This window comes from Schistocerca cancellata, chromosome 5, assembly GCF_023864275.1.
Source record: "Schistocerca cancellata isolate TAMUIC-IGC-003103 chromosome 5, iqSchCanc2.1, whole genome shotgun sequence".
In the NCBI taxonomy this organism is placed as follows: Eukaryota; Metazoa; Arthropoda; class Insecta; order Orthoptera; family Acrididae; genus Schistocerca; species Schistocerca cancellata.
Window position 1 is genome coordinate 60842973 of NC_064630.1, and position 19628 is coordinate 60862600.

The following is a 19628-nucleotide window of genomic DNA, read 5'->3' on the forward strand; positions in this document are numbered from 1 at the left end:
TTTTTCCCCTTCAATGCCACCGACCTTGCGGTTGTAGTGACAAGATTGTGTGGTGAAGCTAAACGTTGCTGTTTCTGTTGGTAGCATTTCACCTCACATGTCTCCGCCCACCTCAAAGACCAGTCTTGTCATTTAGGTTTTTGTTCATCAATTTCAGCAACTGTTTTTGAAGAATGCTGATGTGAAGAAATAGTACATTTCTAGCCTTAAAGATTGTTTCTTAACGCAGCTGGTGTGATATTTCTTCACGTCTGAAATCTTGTTATTGCATTCACTCCGCCCCCCACCCCCTCCAATGCAGTCGGACTTCTTCTTTTGTACCACATATACTTGCTTCACACAGCCAAAGAGAAAGATTGGACGTGATGAAAGCTCAAAAAGTCGCAAAATTCCATCACACAGTGAAAGTAAATTTCAAAAGAACAGCTTCAAATACTTACCGAAAATTGTGAAAAAAATATAAAATAAATATACTGACATTCGATGTTGCCTTTTGATATCGATAAATCATGAAAAAGAGCCTATATATATAAACATCGACAACTTTCGGAAAACATATTGATATGTCGATATCTTATGACAGCCCTTGTGACATTCTCCTATGTCATCTGTCCACTCGTCAGAGCCAGTCCGACAGACCTATCTTCACGCCATGCACTCCCCCCACAAGGAGCTGTGGCTCTTCTTCCTGCCTCGCTCTAGTCCAGAGTCAATTTTCTCACGACTCGTTCTGCAGTCGCTGCACTGCAGGTTGTGCGGTCTGTCGCTATGGTGCTCCCTCGTCCCTCGTGCCAATAATTCGACCTTTCATGAAGTCCGGTGTTGGACGAGCAGCTGCACGTGCACGTGCACGTCGAAAAAATGTTCAAATATGTGTGAAATCTTATGGGACGTAACTGCTAAGGTCATCAGTCCCTAAGCTTACACACTACAGAACCTTAATTACCCTGAGGACAAACACCCACACACCCATGCCCGAGGGAGGACTCGAACCTCCGCCGGGACCAGCCGCACAGTCCATGACTGCAGCGCCTGAGACCGCTCGGCTAATCGCGCGCGGCGTGCACATCCAATGGGCATGCTATGTTGCGACCTTGATCCGAAAGGTTCCACAAACGTTAGGCACCCCAAAAGCCAATATGTGTTCACAGAATTCTTAATTTGTAGGATCGGTTCTTTCTGTACTGAAGTGACCGAAAAGAAGCTCGAATAAGAATGAAATTTTGATCAGTATACTCTACAGGCATGGAAATACTTGAGCATCAGAGCCTTAGTGTTCTGTCAGGGAGTAACAAATTCCTTTTCACTCAGTGTGTGTGTGTATCTTTCTTTTTCTTGTGCACAGTGCTGTACATTGCCCGTCGCCGCACCGTGTGAAACCGATGCACCGTAAGCGGCAGAGGCGGCACGTGGTAGCGGGTTCGCGCCATCGCACGCCGCCCCCGGACGTCTGCTTTCGCCGCCCCACCCCACCCTAACCCGCCTCCCGGGGTCAGCCCGCAATTCCGCTGCGTGCATCACGACCGCCGGCCCCATATTGCGCCGGCGCCGCCAATTCCGCGCTCACGACGCGGAATACATTAGCCAGCCGCCACTGCGCCCCCGCTCTCGCCGCCGTATGGGTTCATTCCGCACTCTCTGGCTCCCACCTCTGCACGGTGACGTCACTGCGACACAACCGTGGAGCGGACACGGGCTGGGAGAGAGCACCTGGTTTCCGTCCGTCTCTAGCAGACGTGTGCTCCATCATCCGTTGTTCATACTTGCGGTTCTTCCTCGTCTCGTCTTTACTGAAATCTCTAAAGCCTCATCTCCTTCATGCTGTCATAAATTTTGCTAGAATGTTTACAAAGCATATTTTGTAATACTACGGTAACGTTTATAGGAAGCTTAACTTGTTCTATGCATGGACGTTAATAAAAATACGTTATTTCCTGCTAATCGGAAGGAAATGGACAGATATTAAAGTAAGTTCGGGACTATCTCAAGACTGTGTTGTATTGCCATAACAGTTTGTGATGTATACTGCCAGACAGAAACAGTAAAGCACAGTGACGACACGGTCAGCTGCCAATGTAACTTCGTTCACCTGCACAACACTAATAGGTTTGTAAACGACTAGAAGTGGACTTCTCTGTGACACATAGAACGGCCACCAGAGAGCGTTAATGTCGTTTTTGACAGGCTAGTGAAAAACATGGAGATGTTCTAGAAAACCAAAATATTGCATTGAAACAAGCGTTCAGTTCATAGTGCAGTGGAATGTGGGGAAAAACCGCAAACTGGCATTCATACAGGGTGTTTCAAAAATGACCGGTATATTTGAAACGGCAATAAAAACTAAACGAGCAGCGATAGAAATACACCATTTGTTGCAATATGCTTGGGACAACAGTACATTTTCAGGCGGACAAACTTTCGAAATTACAGTAGTTACAATTTTCAACAACAGATGGCGCTGCAAGTGATGTGAAAGATATAGAAGACAACGCAGTCTGTGGGTGCGCCATTCTGTACGTCGTCTTTCTGCTGTAAGCGTGTGCTGTTCACAACGTGCAAGTGTGCTGTAGACAACATGGTTTATTCCTTAGAACAGAGGATTTTTCTGGTGTTGGAATTCCACCGCCTAGAACACAGTGTTGTTGCAACAAGATGAAGTTTTCAACGGAGGTTTAATGTAACCAAAGGACCGAAAAGCGATACAAGAAAGGATCTTTTTGAAAAATTTCAACGGACTGGGAACGTGACGGATGAACGTGCTGGAAAGGTAGGGCGACCGCGTACGGCAACCACAGAGGGCAACGCGCAGCTAGTGCAGCAGGTGATCCAACATCGGCCTCGGGTCTCCGTTCGCCGTGTTGAAGCTGCGGTCCAAATGACGCCAACGTCCACGTATCGTCTCATGCGCCAGAGTTTACACCTCTATCCATACAAAATTCAAACGTGGCAACCCCTCAGCGCCGCTACCATTGCTGCACGAGAGACATTCGCTAACGATATAGTGCACAGGATTGATGACGGCGATATGCATGTGGGCAGCATTTGGTTTGCTGACGAAGCTTATTTTTACCTGGACGGCTTCGTCAATAAACAGAACTGGCGCATATGGGGAACCGAAAAGCCCCATGTTGCAGTCCCATCGTCCCTGCATTCTCAAAAAGTACTGGTCTGGGCCGCCATTTCTTCCAAAGGAATCATTGGCCCATTTTTCAGATCCGAAACGATTACTGCATCACGCTATCTGGACATTCTTCGTGAATTTGTGGCGGTACAAACTGCCTTAGACGACACTGCGAACACCTCGTGGTTTATGCAAGATGGTGCCCGGCCACATCGCACGGCCGACGTCTTTAATTTCCTGAATGAATATTTCGATGATCGTGTGATTGCTTTGGGCTATCCGAAACGTACAGGAGGCGGCTTGGATTGGCCTCCCTATTCGCCAGACATGAACCCCTGTGACTTATTTCTGTGGGGACACTTGAAAGACCAGGTGTACCGCCAGAATCCAGAAACAATTGAACAGCTGAAGCAGTACATCTCATCTGCATGTGAAGCCATTCCGCCAGTCACGTTGTCAACGGTTTCGGGTAATTTCATTCAGAGACTACGCCATATTATTGCTACGCATGGTGAATATGTGGAAAATATCGTACTATAGAGTTTCCCAGACCGCAGCGCCATCTGTTGTTGAAAATTGTAACTACTGTAATTTCGAAAGTTTGTCTGCCTGAAAATGTACTGTTGTCCCAAGCATATTGCAACAAACGGTGTATTTCTATCGCTGCTCGTTTAGTTTTTATTGCCGCTTCAAATATACCGGTCATTTTTCAAACACCCTGTAGGAAGCTTAACTTGTTCTATGCATGAACGTTAATAAAAATATGTTATTTCCTATTCATCGGAAGGAAATGGACAGATATTAAAGTAAGTTCGGGACTATCTCAAGACTGTGTTGTAGTGCCATAACAGTTTGTGGTGTATACTGCCAGACAGAAACAGTAAAGCACAGTGACGACACGGTCAGCTGCCAATGTAGCTTCGTTCACCTGCACAACACTAACAGGTTTGTAAACGACTAGAAACGGACTTCTCTGTGACACATAGAACGGCCACCAGAGAGCGTTAATGTCGTTTTTGACAGGCTAGTGAAAAACATGGAGATGTTCTAGAAAACCAAAACATTGCATTGAAACAAGCGTTCAGTTCATAGTGCAGTGGAATGTGGGAAAAAACCGCAAATTGGCATTCATAAGAAGAAGAACAACACCAAATGTGCAACAGGAGCGTAATATGGAAGAAATTGTCCATGCAACCTGCCACTGATGATGCCTTGCAGAAAATAAAGACGAAACGCGTATGGCACTATAATTTTGTTTTATTCAGTTGCTGTCAGACGGTCCAGAAGTAAAAATTATCAATATACCGAAATATTATTTATATACATTTGACGATGCTGGCGCTGATTTTGTGTTTAGCATTTGACGATGCCACTATGGCTCCGGCACATTAGGACATGTTTTTATAAAACAGGTACGCCTCTTCATATACAGGGTGTCCCAGCTATCTTGTCCACCCAAAATATCTCTGGAACAATAACAGCTATTGGAAAACGACTTTCACCGTTATCAATGTAGGGCTGGGGCCCATGAATGTACATATTTGGAAACATTCTAAAACGAAAGCATATGTGCTTTTAACACAAACTTATGTTTTTTTTAATGGACCTCCTATATTTTTTCTTCAGCAATCCATAGCATGACAAAGCACATACACAATGGCGTTGATTGCATCGTAATATTCCCATTACATCCTGAGATATTAAGACGCGAAGTTGACGCTTGAAACGCCCGACATGCGCTGCTAGCGCACGTCCTGAGGCTCAGGCGTGAACCCCATGCTGCCCGTAATCGCAGCAGACCGTATTATTCGTTTCGGACCTCTTGATAAGTATGGAGGTGTGATTACGCATGTCAATCACATCGCGATTACGGGCAGCATGGGGTTCACACCTGAGCCTCAGGACGTGCGCTAGCAGCGCATGTCGGGTGTTTCAAGCGTCAACTTCGCGTCTCAATATCTCGGGATGTAATGGGAATATTGCGATGCAATCAACGCCATTGTGTATGTGCTTTGTCATGCTATGGATTGCTGAAGAAAAAATACAGGAGGTCCATTTAAAAAAACATAAGTTTGTGTTAAAATAACACATATGCTTTCGTTTTAGAATGTTTCCAAATATGTACATTCATGGGCCCCAGCCCTACATTGATACCGGTGAAAGTCGTTTTCCAATAGCTGTCATTGTTCCAGAGATATTTTGGGTGGACAAGATAGCTGGGACACCCTGTATAAAAAAGCAGAAATGCATATGTATGTCAGTAATACTTTTCATTATGGTCTATTTTATTGTTTTAAGCTGTAGACAATCTTCTAGTGTTTTTGTATTTGTCCCATATTTTGCTGCATTTCTGAAGATAGTCATTATAGACCGAAACCGGTAGTCTAATAACAAAAAATTTGTGGCCATAGACGTGAAGTAAAGGAAATTTACACTTACATATATACTCCGCTAGCTACCAAGCGGTGTGTGGCGATGGCCACAATTCCCGCCAACTTCATATCCCCCCTCCCCTCTGTTCCACTCGCGGATCGCACGATGGAAAAAACGACTGTCTGAACGCCTCACTACGAGCTCTAATTTCCCTTGTCTTTGAATGGTGATCATTGCGAGATATGAAATATGGTGGTGATAATGTATGCTCTACATCCTCGGCGAATATCGGATTTCGGAATTTAATGAGCAGCCCCTTCCGTTTAGCGCGTCGTCTATCTGCAAGAGTATCCCACTTCAAACTTTCTATGAGATCTGTAACGCTCTCGCGATGGCTAAATGTACCAGTCACGAATCTTGCCGCTCTTCATTGGACCTTTTCAATCTCCTGAATGAGACCAACTGGTAAGGGCCCTCCATACAGACGAACAATACTCTTAAGACTGGACGAACTAACGTATTGTAAGCAATTTCCTTTGTTGAAGGACCGCATCGCTTCAGGATTCTACCAATAAACCGCGATCTAGAGTTCGGCTTGCCAGTTACTTGTGTAATCTGATCACTTCATTGGAGATCATTTCGAACAGTCACGCCCAGATACTTGACGGTTGTTACCGAGTCCAAAGACTGGGCATTTATTTTGTACTCGTACATTAATGGGGATTTTCACCTTGTTATACGCAGTAGCTTACACATAATAATATTGAGAGGTAACTGCCAGTCATTACACCACGCATTTATTTTCTGCAAATCCTCATTGATTTGTTCACAACATTCCTGTGATACTACTTTTCTGTAGACTACAGCATCATCGGCAAACGGTCTAATTCCGCTGTCAATACCATCAACCAGATCGTTTATGTAAATCGTAAAAAGTAGCGGACCTATTACGCTGCCCTGGGGCAAACCTGAAGTTTCGCTTCTTTTTGTTGAAGTCACTCCATTCAGGACGACATACTGCTCTCTGTCTGTTAGAAAACTTTCATTCCAACCGCATATATCATCGGATAGAACGTAACCACGCACTTTTTGGAGCAAGCGACAGTGCGGAACTGAGTCGAACGCCTTTCGAAAGTCGAAAAATATGGCATCAACCTCGGAGCCGGTATCTAGAACTTGTTGTATATCATGCACAAAGAGGGCCAGCTGTGTCTCGCATGACCGCTGTATCCTAAAACCGTGCTGGTTTCTGCAGATGAGCTTCTCAGAGGTCATTATGTCTGAACACAAAATATCTTCCGTGATTCTACAACAAATCGATGTCAGTGAAATTGGCCGGTAATTATGTGCATCCGATTTTCTAACCCTTTTATAGACTGCTATGACCGGGGCCTTCCTCCAGTCCCATAGAACTTTACGCTGTCCCAATGATCTCTGATAGATGATGGATAAGAATGGTGCTATATTTGTAGGATAGTCAACATGTAATCTTACAGGGATACCGTCTGGGCCAGATCCCGTCCTGGCGTCTAAGGATCTTAACTGTTTTACAATACTAGATACAATAAACACTATGTAAGCCATCCTTGCGTTTGTTCGATAATTGAAAGGGGGAATGGTGCTGCAGTCCTCTACCGTAAACGAGTTTTTGAAAGCTAGGTTTAGAATTTCGAACTTCTGTTTACCAACATCTGTTTCATTACCAGTAATAAACCAAATAGTGGAGTTTGAGAAGCTATTCTTTCCAGCCTGCACAAACGAATGGAAGAGGAAAAACCCTGATTACTGGTACAATGGGGAGCACCCTCTGCGATGCACTTCCCAGTGGTTTGCAGAGTAAAGGTATGCACTACTGGTCATTAAAATTGCTACGACAAGAAGAAATGCAGATGATAAACGGGTATTCATTAGACAAATATATTATACTAGAACTGACATGTGATTGCATTTTCACACAGTTTGGGTGCATAGATCCTGAGAAATCAGTACCCAGAACAACCACCTCTGGCCGTAATAACGGCCTCGATACGCCTGGGCATTGAGTCAAACAGAGCTTGGATGACGTGTACAGGTACAGCTGCCTATGCAGTGTCAACACGATACCACAGTTCATCAAGACTAGTGACTGGCGTATTGTGACGAGCCAGTTGCTCGGCCACCATTGACCAGACGTTTTCAGTTGGTGAGAGATCTGGAGAATATGCTGGCCAGGGCAACAGTCGAACATTTTCTGTATCCAGAAAGGCCATACAGGACGTGCAACATGCGGTCGTGCATTATCTTGCTGAAATGTAGTGTTTCGCAGGGGTTCGAATGTAGGGTAGAGCCACGGGTCGTAACACATCTGAAATGTAACGTCCACTGTACAATGTGCCGTCAATGCGAACAAGAAGTGACCGAGACGTGTAACCAATAGCAGCCCATACCATCACGCCGGGTGATACGCCAGTATGGCGATGACTAATACACGCTTCCAATGTGCGGTCACCGCAATGTCGCCAAACACGGATGCGACCATCATGATGCTGAAAACAGAACCTGGATTCATCCGAAAAAATGACGTTTCCCATTCGTGCACCCAGGTTCGTCTTTGAGTACACCACCGCAGGCGCTCCTGTCTGTGATGCAGCGTCAAGGGTAACTGCACCCATGGTCTCCGAGCTGATAGTCCATGCTGCTGCAAACGTCGTCGAACTGTTCGTGCAGATGGTAGTTGTCTTGCAAACGTCCCCATCAGTTAACTCACGGATCGAGACGTGGCTGCACGATGCGTTACAGCCATGCGGATAAGATGCCTGTCAACTCGACTGCTAGTAATACAAGACCGTTGGGATCCACCACGGCGTTCCGTATTACCCTCCTGAACCCACCGATTCCGTATTCTGTTAACAGTCATTGGATCTCGACCAACGCGAGCAACAATGTCGCGATACGATACACCTCAATCGCGATAGGCTACAATCCGACCTTTATCAAAGTCGGGAACGTGATGGTACGCTTTTCCCCACCTTACACGAGGCATCTCAACAACGTTTCGCCAGACAACGCCAGTCACCTGCTGTTTGTGTATGAGCAATCGGTTGGAAACTTTCCTCACGTCAGCACGTTGTAGGTGCCGCCACCGGCGCCAACCTGGTGTGAATGCTCTGAAAAGCTAATCATCTACATATCACAACATATTCTTCCTGTCGGTTAAATTTCGCGCCTGTAGCACGTCATATTCGTGGTGTAGCAATTTTAATGGCCAGTAGTGTACATAGCAGCGTTTAAGAAGCCATGTTTCCCAACCTCGACACGCGAATGGAAGAGGATGAAACCCTGATTACTGGTACAATGGGGAGCACCCTCTTCGATGCACTTCCCAGTGGTTTGCAGAGTACAGATACAGACAGCGAACGTAGGCCAAGATATCTAAATCGTGTACGACAGAGAAGCCACATCGAGAAGCTTTCTGTCAGAGTAATCAGCACGGACTGACAGACAGCGACAGGTAAACGGATGAAAGGGAGACACGAAAGTTGAGAATACCAACGCCGCACCTGGTGCGCGCCGGCTGCGTGGCGACCCCGCACGGCGTGGTGGGCGCCGCAATTAACGATAAGGCGGGCGAAAGCCGCCTCCCTTTCGTTTCGGCGCACCACCTCCCTTTCCCGTAACCGCCGCCGCGAAAACTGTAGTTCGCGAAACCCACTTTGTCGCTAAGCTCCGACCCGCCGGCGAAAGCACGCCGCGCCGCCGTCGCGGCTGGTGTGATAAGGTTGTCCGGCAAGGTGCTAGGGAACACGTGCCGCCCGCCGGGAGAAACGGCAGCGCCTGCCGGCTGGCCGTTGTAAAGTGAGGGACACGGTACATCCCAGCGCGGAGAAAGCCCGCCACATTCACTTGACGCGCAAATTTTCTTTCACCCGCGATGCACAGTGAATAACTCGCGACATTTGTGGTATTCTGCGAAAGGGCCGGCCAGGGTGGCCGAGCGGTTCTAGGCACTACAGTCTGGAACCGCGCGACCGCTACGGTCGCAGGTTCGAAACCTGCCTCGGGCATGGATGTGCGTGATGTCCTTAGGTTAGTTAGGTTTAAGTAGTTCTAAGTTCTAGGGGACTGATGACTTCAGATGTTAAGTCCCATAGCGCTCAGAGCCATTTGAACCATTCTGCGAAAGAAACAAAATTCGTACTGTGCCTCTCTAAAAGGTCTCACACATCATTCGTTTATCTGGAGTCCATAAATCGTGCACCGTACCTGTTCCTCTTATATCTGTCTCAGAAAATTTATAGCTCGAATAGTGTTCCCGATGGTGGAAATGCAAGAGCTACTTTACCTACAACCTCCGATCGCTCATGAAATGGAAACTACAGTGAAAATCAAAAATATTTTATTTCCAATGTTTAGCTACACATTGTCACTGATTCTCTACATAATCGCTGTTCCGACTTAGACATTTGTCGTAGCGTAGCACCAGCTCCCCAATACCATCGTACAAGGCAGCCGCCCGCGCTCTCCACCAATTTCCTATGCTAGTCGGCAGGTCACTGTATAGGTAGGCTGTTTAGCGTTTTATGTTGGTAACGCCACGTAGTGCACTGTATGAAAATCGCTGACTGCGCTGTGTGCAGTCTGTGGCTGGTTGGACTCATTGTTGGATTGTTCGTCAGTTTAGTGTTGGGCAGTTGGATGTGAACAGCACGTAGCGTTGTGCAGTTTGAGGTGAGCCGCCAGCAGCAGTGGATGTGGAGAGAGAGAGGCCAGAGTTTTGAGTGGACGATATGGACGTGTGTCCGTTAGAAAAAGGAAATTTGTTTAATTGGACGTCACAAAATTATATATATACACTCCTGGAAATGGAAAAAAGAACACATTGACACCGGTGTGTCAGACCCGCCATACTTGCTCTGGACACTGCGAGAGGGCTGTACAAGCAATGATCACACGCACTGCACAGCGGACACACCAGGAACCGCGGTGTTGGCCGTCGAATGGCGCTAGCTGCGCAGCATTTGTGCACCGCCGCCGTCAGTGTCAGCCAGTTTGCCGTGGCATACGGAGCTCCATCGCAGTCTTTAACACTGGTAGCATGCCGCGACAGCGTGGACGTGAACCGTATGTGCAGTTGACGGACTTTGAGCGAGGGCGTATAGTGGGCATGCGGGAGGCCGGGTGGACGTACCGCCGAATTGCTCAACACTTGGGGCGTGAGGTCTCCACAGTACATCGATGTTGTCGCCAGTGGTCGGCGGAAGGTGCACGTGCCCGTCGACCTGGGACCGGACCGCAGCGACGCACGGATGCACGCCAAGACCGTAGGATCCTACGCAGTGCCGTAGGGGACCGCACCGCCACTTCCCAGCAAATTACGGACACTGTTGCTCCTGGGGTATCGGCGAGGATCATTCGCAACCGTCTCCATGAAGCTGGGCTACGGTCCCGCACACCGTTAGGCCGTCTTCCGCTCACGCCCCAACATCGTGCAGCCCGCCTCCAGCGGTGTCGCGACAGGCGTGAATGGAGGGACGAATGGAGACGTCTCGTCTTCAGCGATGAGAGTCGCTTCTGCCTTGGTGCCAATGATGGTCGTATGCGTGTTTGGCGCCGTGCAGGTGAGCGCCACAATCAGGACTGCATACGACCGAGGCACACAGGGCCAACACCCGGCATCATGGTGTGGGGAGCGATCTCCTACACTGGCCGTACACCACTGGTGATCGTCGAGGGGACACTGACTAGTGCACGGTACATCCAAACCGTCATCGAACCCATCGTTCTACCATTCCTAGACCGGCAAGGGAACTTGCTGTTCCAACAGGACAATGCACGTCCGCATGTATCCCGTGCCACCCAACGTTCTCTAGAAGGTGTAAGTCAACTACCCTGGCCAGCAAGATCTCCGGATCTGTCCCCCATTGGGCATGTTTGGGACTGGATGAAGCGTCGTCTCACGCGGTCTGCACGTCCAGCACGAACGCTGGTCCAACTGAGGCGCCAGGTGGAAATGGCATGGCAAGCCGTTCCACAGGACTACATCCAGCATCTCTACGATCGTCTCCATGAGAGAATAGCAGCCTGCATTGCAGCGAAAGGTGGATATACACTGTACTAGTGCCGACATTGTGCATGCTCTGTTGCCTGTGTCTATGTGCCTGTGGTTCTGTCAGTGTGATCATGTGATGTATCTGACCCCAGGAATGTGTCAATAAAGTTTCCCCTTCCTGGGACAATGAATTCACGGTGTTCTTATTTCAATTTCCAGGAGTGTATATATATATAATGAGTATTGAACGCTATTAAGGTAAATACATTGTCTGTGCTCTAACAAAATCTTTCATTTGCTATCTATGCCTATCAGCAGTTAGTGCCTTCAGTAGTTACAATCTTTCATTTAGCTGGCAGTACTGGCGCTCGCTGTATTGCAGTAGTTCGAGTAACGAAGATTTTTGTGAGGTAAGAGATTCATGAAAGGTATAGGTTATTGTTAGTCAGGGCCATTCTTTTGTAGGGATTATTGAAAGTCAGATTGCGTTGCGCTAAAAATATTGTGTGACAGTTTAGTGATGATGAGAATAAGTAAAGAGAGAACTGTCTGAGTACGTCCAGTTTTGCTCACCTGTTTGAAAATCAAATAAAGTAAGAGTTTTTCCAGCACTGTCATTCATAATTTTTCTAAGGGGACGTTTCGTAACTGTGTGGTCGAGCGGGTCTAGGCGCTTCACTCCGGAACCACGCGGCTGCTACGGTGGCAGGTTCGACTCCTGCCTTGGGCATGGATGTGTGTGACGTCCTTAGGTTAGTTAGGTTTAAGTAGTTCTAAGTTCTAGGGGACTGATGACCTCAGATGTTAAGTCCCATTGTGCTTAGAGTCATTTGAACCTTTTTTTTTTTTTTTTTTTTTTTTTTTTTTTGCTGTTCTCATAGCCAGCGGTTATGTGAGGGAGCAGACAAAAATCATTGGGAACCAAGTCAGGGATGTTTGGTGTGTGATCAAACACTTATCATCTAAAACGCTGCCGGAGCGTCGTTTTTCCTCCGGCTGAGCAATGTCATGGCCGCGAGTAATAGCCGCGCGGTTAGAGGCACCATGTCACGGATTGCGCGGCCCCTCCCGCCGCAGGTTCGAGTCCTCCCTCGGCCATGGGTGTGTCTGTGTTCTTCTTAGCATAAGTTATTTTAAGTAGTGTGTAAGTCTAACGACCGATGACCTCAGCAGTTTGGTTCCTTAGGAATTCACACACATTTGAACATTGTCATGAAGAAGAGATCGCATTACAGTCACGTTACGGGGCTTACATGAAATCAGGCAGAACCGCTCAGCAGACACTCCGCACCTGGCGGAAGACACTAATTGTTCTGAGGAATTTTGTGTGCTATACTAGAGACACTGCGCAAACCATGTCCACACAATGTTATCGGATTTTCATTCTGGTTTTAATTTCGTGGCCGGTCCCTTGTACTTTAGAGAACCCTAGGCGTCTCATTAGAAAATATTTCATCACCCACTTGCAAACATGGTTATTTATAAACGAGTAAGCAGCTTTGGAAAATAAGTAATGAATGTGATCTGTCTAACGTTCGTGCGTCTACGTACGATGTAGTCGTTAAAAGATGTAGAGGGTACTACCTCTCCCTGGATCAGTTCAGTCACACGTCATCCACTCAGGTGCAATGAAATCACGCTTAACGGTTGCTTACGTGGTTGATGATTTTCCGTAGTCTATTTTTCGTTGTACTTTTTGTGTTCAAGACTATCTGATTTCTGTGTTCTTGTAATCTCCTACACGTTAGGAAACGAGTCATCACTATTGCACGTTCTTTTGAACCTAAGGCAGTCAATAATAGGATTATGACAGTAACGGATACACGCTTCTTGGGGTGAAAATTAAAATTTTTCGTTTGTGTATATATTGCACCGTGAGAAGTAAAACAATAATTAGTTCCTTTACTAGGTGATGTTTGAAAGTTTGTGGTTCACACACAACCAAATTCCCTCGAACTGCAGTCAAGGGAATTCGCATCTTTCTTCCCACATCAAGTTAAGTTGATGGTGTGGCGACATGCATACACGTCTGAAGGAACAGGCATTGTCTGTGGTGTTTTTCAGCTGTGAAAGTCATAAAATGGATTCAAATTTTGCGCTGGACAAGGGGGGAACCCGGTTCCCCATTTGTGATGAGCGGAAAAATTTCAGCACAGTAAAAGGGACGACGACATCAAAATTACTCTGAATTCAATTATTGTTGTTAATCAGTATTCGATTACCCAAAGATGTATCATTATGGAATTTTCACTGCCAACTTAATATGTCTCAACGCTCTAACATTTATACTGTCAATCTTAAAGTTAACCCTGTCAAATTATTTCGGTGGTAAGTGCACATGGTGCTCCAGATAGTTCAGCTGCATTTTCAGAAGACATGACAGTAAGGGTATACCGCAACGAGCATACCGAAAAAAAAACAGACACCTTTCTACAGAATATTTTGTACGTCAAGAAATTTCCGTACCTTTTCATTTGAACAAGTTTGAAATTAAACCAGTTAGAAACCGTGTTAATGAGAAAAATATGGACGGTACCTCAGCAATCTAATTTTCTCTGGCCACTACAAAGCAGTTAGCACAGTACATACGGACATGATAAGTAAGAAACGGAAAATCATTAAAACAACATCTCGTTGTCAGCTGATCTTTTAGAGACGAGACACTAATTGCGTCAGACAATGAAGATTGAAACATCCCCTTAGAAAAATTATACATGACTGTGCTTAAACTGACACATAATATTTTTGGCGCAACGCAATCTGACTTTCAAAAATCCCTACAAAAGAATGGCCCTGACTAACATTAACCTATACGTTTCACAAATCACTTACCTCACAAAAATCTTCGTTACTCGAACTACTGCAATACAGCGAGCGCCACTACTGCCAGCTAAATAAAAGATTCAATCTACTAAAGGCACTAACTACTGATAGGCATAGTTAGCAAATGAAAGATTTTGATAGAGAACAAACAATGTATTTACCTTAATAGTCATAATATATATAGCAGTTAATGACAGCCATTCTTACAAATGTACTGTTTCTGATGGACACACCTCCAGATTATCCATTCTCAAAAATCCGCCATCTCACTTCCCCAAATCCACCACTGCTGGCTGCTCGCCTCCAACTGCGCAACGCTACGCGCTGTTAACAGCCAACTGCCCAACACTACAATGGCCAACAACAATGCAAACCAGCCACAGACTGCACACAGCACAGCCAGTGATTTTCATATAGAGCGCTACGTGGCGGCGGCGTTACCAATATAAAAACCTAAACAGCCTACTTACAAGATGAACTTTCTTACTGAAGGAGTTATACCAGATTTTGCCTGAATATATTCAGCAGAACTACGGAAATACGGAACTAGTGTAAGCAGGCGGAGAGCGTCTATCAAATCTGAGCGTATGGCCACATTTAACAGAATGAACGTATAAAATTCTGGTGAGTTTCTTTTATACTGATTACGTCTTCTCCACGCAAACCTTTAATCCACGCCAAGTGGGTAAAACGGAAATGAGCGTATGGTGTCAGTGGCCGGGAGTTCCCAGTCGGGAAGTTCGGCCTCCAAGTGCAGGTCTTATTGAGCGCGACGCCACATTGGGCGACCTGCACGTCGGCAATGGGGATGAAATGATGATGAGAACAGCACAACACCCAGTCCCTGAGAGGAGAAAATCTCCGTCCCCAGCCGGGAATCGAACCCGGGCCCCTGTGCGGGGCAAGCCAACGTGGTGACCATTGAGCTAATGGGGCTGACGCCAACGGGGTAGTCGAGGTATTCAGTATTATCAGATTTCTCTGTGATAGTTGTATGAACCATCTTCATCAGATCTCAATGACTGCATTTCTCAAACACGACGGCGACACAGGTACGCTTTACATGACTAGAAAGCCATTTACTTTACCCCGTATACACATGCAGAAATACACATTCACATACACCAGGCGTCAACTTTTTTGGAGGGAACTGGGGGGGGGGGGGGTGAGGGGAAGAGACATATCGTCTCAGAATTGAATTAAAAATAGTTCCACAGTTTTCGGGCAGCTTCCTTTCGTTTTGAGGAAAGTACTGTTAGTAAAGACCTCGCTGCAAATGTTGGTATTACCTCTGCCTGGTATATGGTTGAAAAGTCCCTAATTGTCCAGTACAGCAGTAAGCGAACAGCAAGCTCTACCATTAAGGAAAGATAAAGAAAAGCGATAAAAACAAAAAGTAGCAAAAATCAAAGTGAGACCATATGCTCAATATTGAATACGAAATACTTTTTTTGATGTTTTGTGGGACATTAGGAAACCGTTTTCTGTTTAATATTGCTGTCATGTTTTGTCAAGCACCGACAGGAAGTTCAGTTGATATTGTGAGATGCCCATTCAAGATATTACACACCTTTGTAGCAAACAACTGCAAACTGCCCAGATTTATCAGATACGGGTGAGAGAATACATAGCGGTATGTTCCAGAAATGCAGATGACGCAATTCCCAGCTCCCTGCGTCATTGAGGAGACATTCGTATGCGCAGCCATGCGGGAGGACAGCATGCAGTTAAGTGTCTCCCAGCTAGAAATCTGCGGGATGTGTCGCCAAAGGTCACTCCCCGTGCCAGAGGACATACTGTCTCTCAGGAGAACGCAGACTGGTAAGACTGGAAACAGGGATTACTGCGTAGCACGTCCTTTCTCCCGGCAATATTAACTTGTTCTCCCGGTTCACCGCCAGTGAGAATTTCTCTGTGTCCGTTCACGGTAATTAGCGCTGCGGACAGCACGTCTACATGTTCCATTTTTTAACAATTCTGCACAAGACTTCTGCCAGGTGTAGCTTTTGTTGACCTTTCGGCGGCCTTTGACACCGTAAACCACAGAGTGTAACTGCACAAAATCTACAACCTGACTAACGACTATGCGCTGACGAGGATAATTGCAACACTCTTACATAATCGACGTTTTTTCGTGGGCTTCCAAGGAAAACACAGCCGATGGAGAACTCAAAAGAAACGTCTCCCTCAAGGAAATGTACTGTCAGCTGTTTTATTTAGTGTGTACACTAACGATCAACCACAGCCTCAAGAATTCAAAAGTTTCATATATGCTGATGACCTTGCTCTTGCTGCCCAGGGCAATCGGTTTGAAGATGTAGAGATAATGCTTGCACATGGTCTACAACAGCTTGGTACTTATTATAAAAAGGATCAACTCGCACCCAATACTAAGAAAACGCAAGTGTGTTCATTCTATCTGAAACATAAACAAGCTGACAGGAAACTTGAAATATTCTGGACTGGGGTTGCACTAGAATAATATTCCCACCCCAGGTATTTGGGTGTCACTCTCGACCGTACACTGACGTACAGGGAACACTGCCTGAAGCTGAGGCAGAAAGTATCCTCCAGACACTGCATTCTTCGGAAACTGGCGGGATCGAACTGGGGTACACATCCACAAACGTTAAGAACAACAGCTCTTGCCTTATGCTATTCTGCAGAAGAGTACGCTAGCCCAGTGTGGTACAATTCAGTACATGCAAAGCAGGTTGTGTAGCCTTAAATGACAGCTGTAGTATTGTTACAGGCTGCCTAAGGCCAACCCCCATGGACAAATTGAATATCTTACTGGGATTGCTCCATGTGACGTCAGAGGAGAGGTCACCGCTAACATCGAGAGTCATAAATCAAATACAGTGACCTCACATCCACTCTCTGGACATTAACCTGCGAAGCCAAGACTTCACAGCCCTTAGAAGGATCAGCTGTGGCTATCCAACCCACAAAATGGAAAGAAAGATGCTAACACCTTCAAACTGGATGATACCACAACAATCCCTGTCGCCTGGACACATGGAGAAGTGGGTCATCTGGAAGTCCTTGAACAGTCTACGGACCGAAGTCGCAAGATCTCCTTAAATGGAACTTCCAACTGCCAAATGCCAACACAACACTGTGCGAATGCGGTGAATTGCAGACAACGCATTATCTCTCCAAATGTAACTCATGCCCAACCAGCTGTAGCATGAAGGACTTAACGTCTGCAGCACCCAGTGCTATCAAAGTTGCCCAATTCTGGTTTTTTTGTGGTTTTAGGGCGCAAAACTTCAATGGTCATTAGCGCCCAGACTACGTTAGGAATGCACCGCCAGGCACAAGTTTAAAACAGCAACTAAAAGGGAAAACACGATAAAAGACAGACTGACAGGCATAGGATTAAAAAAAAAAAAAACCAGCATAATCAAAGGTCCTTAGAGAGGTTGGTCAAGTTGATAAAATGAAGAACGCGAGCAGCTGCTCGTGGGTCATCCGCTAAAATGGCATCTAGACTACAGGGCAGGCCAAGATCAAGACGCAGTGTGTTAAAATCCGGGCAGGACGTTAAAATGTGGCGGACCGTCAGCAATTGCCCACATGGGCAGAAAGGCGCCGGCGCAGCCGTCAGCAGATGGCGATGGCTGAACCGGCAGTGTCCAATTCGTAACCGGGCCAAAACGACCTCCTGCCGCCGAGAAGGGCGGGAGGAGGACGTCCAAGCCACGGGAAGAGGTTTCAAGGCCCGAAGCTTGTTGTCTGTAAGTGCAGCCCAATCGGCATGCCACAGCGATAAAATGCGTCGACAAATGACCCTGCTACAATCTGACGAAGGGATACAACCAGAAGCTGTCCGAGGCTGGAGGACCGCAGCCTTGGCCGCTGCATCTGCAGCTTCGTTCCCAGGGAGACCGACATGGCCAGGAACCCACATAAAGCTAACCGGAAAACCAATTCTGGGTGAATACTGTATAGTTTTCTTTGTATGTATTGTATGTGTGTTCATTTTAGTGTACCTCTGACACGAATAAAGAAAGAAAGACCATGAGTAACACCGTTATCGTAGGGTGAAAGTATCTATGACCTTTCGAGAGTCCCTCCGCTCCGCAAGTCTTGCACACTGCTGCACAAAACTTACGAGGGATAGTAGCTTCCGCGTAATATGTCACTGCCAAGAATCATATTAGCAGCGCCATGAAACTGGGGCCATACGTCGAAAGAACTGTTACATTATACTGTAGAAGGTAACAGAAAAAATACGCAATTAGACGAACAGAAATGACACTTTTATTCAAAGATAAAATTTACGCTGAAGTCAGCGCGATTCATGATGGTTCCCTGCACGCTACAAAAGGTGGGACATGGTTCCTAATACTGTGTCTGGCCAGAAATGCATGCTCAGCAACGCGCTTCCTTGCTGGCCACAATGTCGGTCACGAGTTCTTGTTGCAGACCATTCCCTTCCCCACTCGCGCAGCTGACAAACACCGGATGGTCGCTGGCGTATCTGGTCACGCGGCGGTAGCATTTAGGTCGGAGTTTTGGAGAGAACACTCCATCCACCTAACATCCTCTAATTGTACGATCTCTTCCATGTGCGCTGTTCGATGCGGTAGCGCAATGTTATCCATACAGATGAAGTCAGGGCCGAATGCTCCCTTGAAAAGACGTACATGGGGAAGGAGTACATTGAACTGTTCAGTCTACCGCGTTCAAAGGTTTGGAGGTCAGTACGCCCACACAACATTATGTCATCCCATACAACAACACCTGGACCACCGAAACGATCGTGTTTGGTAATGTCTGGTCGTTTGTAATGTCCAAGGGACCTTAGTGAATCGCCGTGACTTCAATGTAATTATTGTCCTCAAATAAAAGTATCATTCCCGTTCGCTGCACTGCGTATTTCCTTCAGTTACCTTCTTGAGTATACTGTAACAGTTCTTTCTCTGTATGGTCCAATTTTCATCGACCTATGTTACTTGGTAGTGACACATGATCAGAAAGTTACTTTCGTCCCCGTTGTCCTTGAAGAAAATGAATGCATGTTAAATTCGTTTGGTCATGAGGGCGCGATAGCGAATTTCACTCTCGTCGTATTCCCATTGCAGACTTGCTGGTTCCTTCAAGCGTCCTAGATGTAGATTGTTATTTATGTATTGCTAATACAATTTATAAAAATTAATATCGTCCTTTGCGACTGTAATGAAACTGTTATTGAGACCATACGCTTTTTGCTTTATTTTTAAAAATCTTCAATGGTCACTGAAAGAATATGGTTTTTCTTGGAATTCTGTTCGTTAG